The sequence below is a fragment of the Coenobita brevimanus genome, chromosome 23 (genome assembly GCF_032717465.1).
Source record: "Coenobita brevimanus isolate Jiangsu-jjx chromosome 23, ASM3271746v2, whole genome shotgun sequence".
In the NCBI taxonomy this organism is placed as follows: domain Eukaryota; kingdom Metazoa; phylum Arthropoda; class Malacostraca; order Decapoda; family Coenobitidae; genus Coenobita; species Coenobita brevimanus.
In genome coordinates, this window is record NC_136976.1 from 52,212,881 (window position 1) to 52,221,053 (window position 8,173).

Consider the following 8,173-nt stretch of genomic DNA (forward strand, 5'->3'; position numbering starts at 1 on the left):
ATGTCAGGGCCAACTTGTCTAGCCCCGGGCTTCTACGCTCCTCATGGGGCAATGTAGGACTGAATGATGAATGATGAATGAATGAATGTATTATCCCAATGTGCTCAGTAATACGGAAAGATGAGGTAGGGTCATGATGGTGATGAAACTGTATTGGTGATAGTAAGGATAACTGTTATGACTAGAAAACATTATAAAATTATTTATTCTAAAATAATCGTTAACATGTGAGGATGAAAAAAAATACAGAAGCGAGGTATGTAAAAGCAGCAGAAACAAGACACTACACTTGGAATGGGAGGAGATTCAGAGGTTCGCATCTATTACTATGTTCCGCACTGCAATTACCAAACGCTTGGAGCTGGTGGAATGTGGCAACAGGCACAGAACTCTGAAAATCCTCCCAGTCTAAATGTTATATACTTTTCTTATCACCACATGTTACCAATCATTTTAGAATAAAATATTTGTTTCCTAGTGTATGATCCTTTTCTGGAAGCTACCTACCAAATACATATTATATTTTACTAGCACCTAAACCCGTCTCTGTCTACACCCTCTAGGTACCAATTCCGACCCAAGGGATCTGTTCTTGACAACTTTTCCCCCTCAGATCTATTTCCCCCCATAGATCTACTTGTCTTTTCCCCATGAACCTATTTTCCCCATGAACCTGTTTCCTCCATGAACCTATTTCCCCCATGAACCTATTTTCCCCATGAACCTATTTTCCCCATAAACCTATCTCCCCCATGAACCTATTTTCCCCATGAACCTATTTTTCCCATGAAACTATTTTCACCCAAGAACCTATTTTCCCTATCTATCTATCTATATACCTAGGTTGCCTCCCCCACAAAAGGGGGATAGCCGAGAAAGGACGACACACTTCCAATTTACTCATCCACACACACACACACACACACACACACACACACACACACACACACACATTTATTCATATCTTAGCCCCAAGGAGAGAAGCGACAGATCCTCACTGCACCACACCGGATGAGGGGCAACTGCACAGTGCAATCAGCGACATCCACAGCAGGCCCACCAGCAGAACTGGTTTACCCCTGCCACATCATAATGGACCCATCTCCTTACACATACCTGACCTGATCAACTGGTCAGACCAAATGCGGGAGAATATCCCCTCGAGGTCTCGTCACCATTTATTCATTCACAGCTTCTCTCCGGTCATCCCTATCATGCGTAGTCACTCTTCCTTGTTCTACAGACATCCCTCGCATCTAACGCTCTATTCACACTGTCCATCCATCCTATTCGTGGTCTCCCTCTCAGCCGTACACCTCTCACATCCGTACACCTCTCACATCCGATCCAGTGATCTTTTTCACCAATGGCTCATCATCCATTCTATCCATACGCCCAAACCATCGCAACACCCTCTGCTCAGCTCGATCAGTCATCTCCAGCACAACTCTAGTTCTCCTTTGCACTTCATCAGTTCTCACTCGATCCATATTCGTCACTCCACACGTACTCCTCAGACATCTCATCTCCATTACATTCAAACTCTTCCTCTCTGTTAAATCCATATTCCATGTTTCAGCCCCATATAACACAGTCGGTACCTCTACACCCTCATACAGCCTTCTCTTTACATCCATTCCAAGTGAGTGACATATAAACACCTTTTTTTTTTTTTCCTCCCACCACTTTCCTGCTTCATTCATTCTAAACTTCACCTCTACATCTATTCTTCCATCCACAGCAACATTTGTCCCTATACTTAAAACACTCTACCTCCTCAAGCAACTCATTCAGAACTACATTCATCTTCCTACCATCTACAAACCTCGCACACTTCATCACTTTAATCTTTTTCTCATTACTATTAAGTTCCTCCTTTCACACACCCTTCCAAACTCCTCTGCAACTTTCTCAGTCTCTCCTCTGAGCCAGCCACCAGTGCAGTATCATTCGCAAACAGCAGTTGATTCAGATTCCACTCTCTACCATCAGCATTCACCAGACTCAAACCTCCACCTAACACTTTCACATTTACCTCCCTTACAACATCATCCATATAGATATTAAACAACCAAGATGACATCACATATCCCTGCCATAGCCCTACTCTCACGGGAAACCAATCACTCATAGCATTTCCCACTTACACATGCTTTACTATTTACATAAAAACTTTTCACTTCTTTTAACAACCTACCATCAAGTCCATACAGTCTCAAAACAGTCCACAAAGCCTCCCTATCAATTCTATCATACGCTTTCTCTAAATCCATGAACGCCCAAAACACATCCTTATCTTTCGCTAAATCCTTTTCACGCACCTGTCTCACAGCAAACGTCTGATCCACGCATCCCCTCCCTCTCCTAAAGCCACACTGCTCATCACCAATCACTCCCTCTGTACCCTCTCTAACTCTCATAGTTAACACTCTACCATACACCTTACCTACAACACTCAACAGACTTATACCCCTAAAGCTAGTACATTCATACTTATCACCCTTGCCTTTATACAACGGGACCACACAAGCACTTGCCCAATCAACTGGCACCATACCTCTCACAAAACATACATTCAGCAGTCCTACTAACCACTCCACAACAGTCACTCCACCACCTTTCAGACATTCCACAGCACACCCATCCATACCCCATGGACCTATTCTCCCCATGAAACAATTTTCCCCATGAAACAATTTTCCCCTATGAGCCTATTTTCCCCCACAAACCCATTTTCCCCCACAAACCTATCTTCTGCCATGAACATATTTTCCCCTTTGGACTTATTTTCCCTCTTGGACCTATTTCCTCCCTTGGACCTATTTTACTCATGGACCTGTTTTCATCCTGGATCTATTTTCCTCCACGGTGCATAACACGCTCGTGGCCACTCTCCGTTTTGGAGGTATGTCTGATGAAGAATGGAAAAACAAAAACAAAAAAAACAAGAAGCGGTGCCAAGGCACAGCAAACCTGTCCCCGACAGTCATTTTAGTGCTGACGTACAAACGCAGCCAAAGGTGTAGTTATTATAATCATAAAATTCCGTTTATGATTATAATTGTTTGGTTGATTAGTTAAAAAATAACATAAGTTTGTCAGGCTTAAGTTATCCTGCGAGGATATCATCCGATCCCTCAGATGGCTCCTATTTTGTGGCTGAATTTAGTTATTATATTTTTAATTACGTTTATTGTTTTCATTGTAATGAATTATTATATTAGAGTTCCAAAAAAAATTGAATCAAGATCGGGGGAGATTGATATTGTAGAAAAGATTTGAAAGTGATAGCAAGGTTATTTTCTATTTTTGAGCCTTCCTCTGGTTTAATGGAGTTGGAATTAAATTGACTTTCTACTTTTGGGGGGTTGATATTTTTGCCTTATATTTATTGGGTTTCTCATTCTCGGTGGTCTGTTGTATGATATAAGTTGAATATAGCCTTGCATCAAGAGTTTAGAAATATTCTTGGGCCGAAATTACAAAGTAGAACTATTATTTTTGTTTCTTTGTTTTCGTTCATTGTTTTTAATAATTTTTTGGGTCTCTTGCCGTATATTTTTACTAGATCTAGACATTTAGTTATGACTTTAGGGTTAGCTCTTCCTCTTTGATTAACTTTTATGATTTATGGTTGGTTTAATCATACTCAACATATATTTGCTCATTTAGTTCCTCAGGGGACACCTGTAGTTTTAATACCTTTTATGGTATTAATTGAGAGTATTAGTAATATTATTCGGCCTGGAACTTTGGCGGTTCGGTTGATGGCTAATATGATGGCTGGTCATTTGTTGTTAACTCTTTTGGGGGGGACTGGTCCTTCATTAACTTCTTACTTTTTAATTCTTTTATTTGTTGCTCTGATTTTACTTCTTTTGCTTGAATTTGCTGTTGCAGTTATTCAATCCTATGTTTTTGCCGTTTTAAGAACTTTGTTTGCAAGAGAAATTAACTAATGGCATCATCACATGGACATCATGCTTATCATTTGGTAGAAATAAGACCGTGGCCTTTAACTGGGTCTATTAGAGCGATAATATTAACTACTGGATTAGTTAAATGATTTCATCAGTTTAATATGGACCTTCTTGTTTTGAGGTTTGTTGCTGTTGTTTTGACTATAATTCAGTGGTGACGAGATGTAGTACGTGAAAGGACTTATCAAGGATTACATACTAGAGTTGTGGTTGCTGGATTGCGGTGGGGGATGATTTTGTTTATTGTCTCAGAAGTTTTCTTCTTTTTTTCGTTTTTGGGGCTTTTTTTCATAGAAGGCTGGCTCCTGCTGTGGAAATTGGTATGACTTGACCGCCTAAGGGAATTGTTCCGTTTAATCCATTTCAAATTCCTCTTTTGAATACTATTATTCTTTTGTCTTCAGGAGCTTCAGTGACTTGGGCTCATCATGCTACTATAGGGTCTAATCATAATGAAGCTCTTCAGAGTCTTGGCATTACTGTGTTTTTAGGTGTTTATTTTACGGCTCTTCAGGCTTTTGAGTATTTTGAGGCTCCGTTTACTATTGCTGACTCGGTTTTTGGATCTTGCTTTTTTGTAGCTACAGGTTTCCATGGTTTACATGTGATTATTGGTACTACTTTTTTTATGGGATGTTTGTATCGTCTTTATATGTGTCATTTTTCTCCGACTCACCATTTTGGTTTTGAGGCTGCTGCATGATATTGGCATTTTGTTGATGTAGTTTGATTGTTCCTTTACATTTTTATTTATTGATGAGGTGGATAAAAAATAAGTAAGTAGATTAGAAAGCGAAGTTTTGCACTTAGTTTCGGCCTAAGCTTTGACTATGTAGTCTCTAACTTTGATAGAAGCCAAAGGAGAGACTAATCACTGTTAATGATTGAATTGAAGTTACCTTCCTATCAAGAGAAACCTTCTGTGGTGTAAGTATAACACGATACGTTTTCGCTGTATAGTTAAAATATTTTTTTAGAAGCTAAGCACTTTTAGATGTATTCATCTCTTTCGCAACTTCAACGCGATATTCTACAAATAAATTATAAAAGTAAATATTAAAGAATGAGAGTATTAGGGTTAAAATAAGGAAGATTTTTATAAAGGATTTAAAGTTTCTATCACTAATTATCTGATGTAGTTTGGACGAGTTTATTAATGTTTGGAAGATTCCCTGGCCTCCTCTGATTTCGGATCATCCCTTATCGATTATTTTGGAGTAGTTTTGGCCTAGACTAAGGCTAGATTTGGATAGGTTGAAGGTGGATAGGAACGGTAGGAATCATATAGAACCTGAAAATACCACTAGAGGTTAAAGGTTGAGTGAGTTTAATTTGAAATTTACGTTTATGATATTGAGTAGATAGCCTATTAGTCCTCCGAGGATTCTGATTCTTAGTACCAGGTTTTTTATAAGGGGAGAAAGACAAATAATGTAGGATTCTGGAAAGATTAACCAATATAATAATGCTCCTCAAAGAATTGCTCCTCTTCTAAGAGCTAGTATAGGGGAAGTTATAATGGAGGATGAGTCGTCAATGTTTCTGAATCTAGCTAAGTTAAATTCTACGGTTATAGAGTAAAAAATTAAGCGGAAGGTGTAACATACTGTTAATATGGTTGCGAAGATGTAGAGAAATAAAATTACAGTATTGATTCATCTTATAAAGGCAATTTCTAGGATAAGATCTTTTGAGTAGAACCCTGCTAGAAATGGAGTTCCACATAATGCTAGGTTTGCTAGGTTTATGCATATACAGGTTAGGGGCATAGAGGTTAATAGTCTTCCTATTAGTCGAATATCTTGGTATTCTTTTACATTATGAATTATGGCTCCGGCGCATATGAATAAAAGAGCTTTGAACAGTGCATGAGTAAGAAGATGGAAGAATGCAAGGTCTTTAAACCCTAGGGCTAGGATTCTTCATATTACTCCTAGTTGGCTAAGGGTTGATAGGGCAATAATTTTTTTTAAATCATATTCGAAATTAGCTCCTAGACCTGATATAAATATTGTTAGAGAGCTGAATAGTAGTAGGGTTGGTAAAGTCGTTTCTGATAGTGCGGGTCTAAATCGGATGAGGAGGTAGACTCCGGCTGTAACAAGGGTTGAGGAGTTAACTAGAGCTGATACTGGTGTTGGGGCTGCCATAGCAGCGGGCAGTCAAGCGGAGAATGGGATTTCAGCTCTTTTGGTTATTGCTGCTATAATGATAAGTCTTTTTATTAATAGTGTGAAGTTGTCATCCAGGTAAAATACGTGGAAGATGAAATTTCAGCCTCCTTCAACGAATATTAAAGCAATTCTTAGGAGAATTGCCACGTCTCCAACTAGATTAGATAGAACGGTTAGTATTCCGGCGTTAGAGGAATTCTCGTTTTGATAGTAAATTACTAGTGCATAGGATACTAATCCCAAGCCATCTCATCCTAAAAGAATTCTAATTAAATTAGGGCTGATAATCAAAAAGATTATCGATAAAACGAAAGCTAGAACTAAGTATATAAATCGGTTTATGTTTGGGTCTCCTTCTATATATCTTCCTCTATAAAAAAGTACTATTGCTGAAATAAATATAACGAATCCCCTGAATATTAAGGATATTCAGTCGAAAATGTATGTTGCAACGATAGAGGATGAGTTGATTCTTAGAATTTCTCATTCAATAATATAGCATGTTTTGTCAAATAAGCATAGGAGAGATATGAATAATGAGATTAGAGAGAAAAATATTAGGAAAACTATTCTTGTTAGGTGTATTGAAATTTTTCAAATCATGGTTCAGGATAAGATCTTTTTTTTTTTTTTTTTTTTTTAGCGCCACAAACTAACGTTTTAGTAATAAACTATCCAAACGAGCTGAGTTGTAATATAGTTAAAATATACAAGGTGGTAAAGGTTTAATTAGATGTTAGGTATAATTAGGTTCCTTTTTAGAATTAAGATATTTAGGGGAATTCAATGAAGTCTTAAAACTAAGTATTCTCGTACTTTTCCTGAGCAACAGGAGTAGAGGGATCTGGAGAATACACCGTGCTGTCTAAGCGAATAAAGATAAAGAGTATAAGCTGCTCTGAAAAAAGATAATAATCTAATTCTTAGAGCAGTTAATTTGTTTCATCTAATGATTCTTATGATTAGATTGATTTCTCCTAGTAAGTTAATGGAAGGGGGCGCAGCCATATTACTGATTCTTAGTAAGAATCATCATAGTGCTACTCTTGGCATAAAATTTAATAAGCCTTTATTAATTAGAAGGCTTCGTCTTCCGATTCGTTCATATACTATGTTTGCAAGGCAGAACAGCCCTGAAGAACATAGACCGTGACCTATTATTACGACAACAGCTCCGTTTATTCCTCATCACCCAAAGGTTAAGAGTCCACAAAGTACTAATCTTATGTGGGCTACAGAAGAGTAGGCGATGAGGAATTTTATGTGTACTTGTCGTAGACAGATAATACTAAAGAAGAACCTTCCTAGGATTCTAAATCTAACTCATAGCCATCTTAGGTTCATATTTATTTCGGTAAATAAAGGTAAGATTCGGATTAGGCCATAACCTCCTAGTTTTAGTAAAACTCCGGCTAAAATTATTGATCCTGCTACGGGAGCTTTAACATGTGCCTTGGGTAGTCAAAGGTGAAATAAGTATATAGGTAGTTTCACGATGAAGGCTATAATAGAGGAGACGAATCAAATAAGAGATAGGAGTCTTAGGTTGATTCTTTGGTAAAGAGCTCCGATGGTGAGTGTCCCGTTTGTTTTATAGATGTAAAGCAAGGAGGCTAGGAGTGGTAGGGATGCAAATAGGGTGTAGAATAGTATATAAACTCCTGCTTGGATTCGTTCTGGCTGATATCCTCAACCTAAGATTAGGATTAGAGTTGGGATTAGGGAAGCTTCGAAGGTAATATAAAATAGCAGGTAGTTTATAGATCTAAAAGTTAATACTAGAAAAATTAATAGAGTTAAGTTGACTAGTAGAAATAGTCTGGGAAAGTTTGAGGTGAATGTAATTTTTACTCTGGATATAACAATGAGTGCTATAATTCAGATGCTTACTAGGATTAAAATGTAGCTTAAGTAGTCTGTACCTAGTCTAAATCCTAAGTTATATATGAAGAAGTCGTGATTGTATAAAATGGCGAATAAAAACGATACAGCTAAGATTCCTGTTTGAATTAGAGACCA

The 8,173-nt window shown here is 37.8% G+C and overlaps 1 pseudogene; it reads left to right on the top strand.

The window, feature by feature from the left end:
* Positions 1-328: 328 nt before the first annotated feature.
* Positions 329-3,974, top strand: LOC145392709 (ATP synthase subunit a pseudogene; annotated as a pseudogene).
* Positions 3,975-8,173: the final 4,199 nt, after the last annotated feature.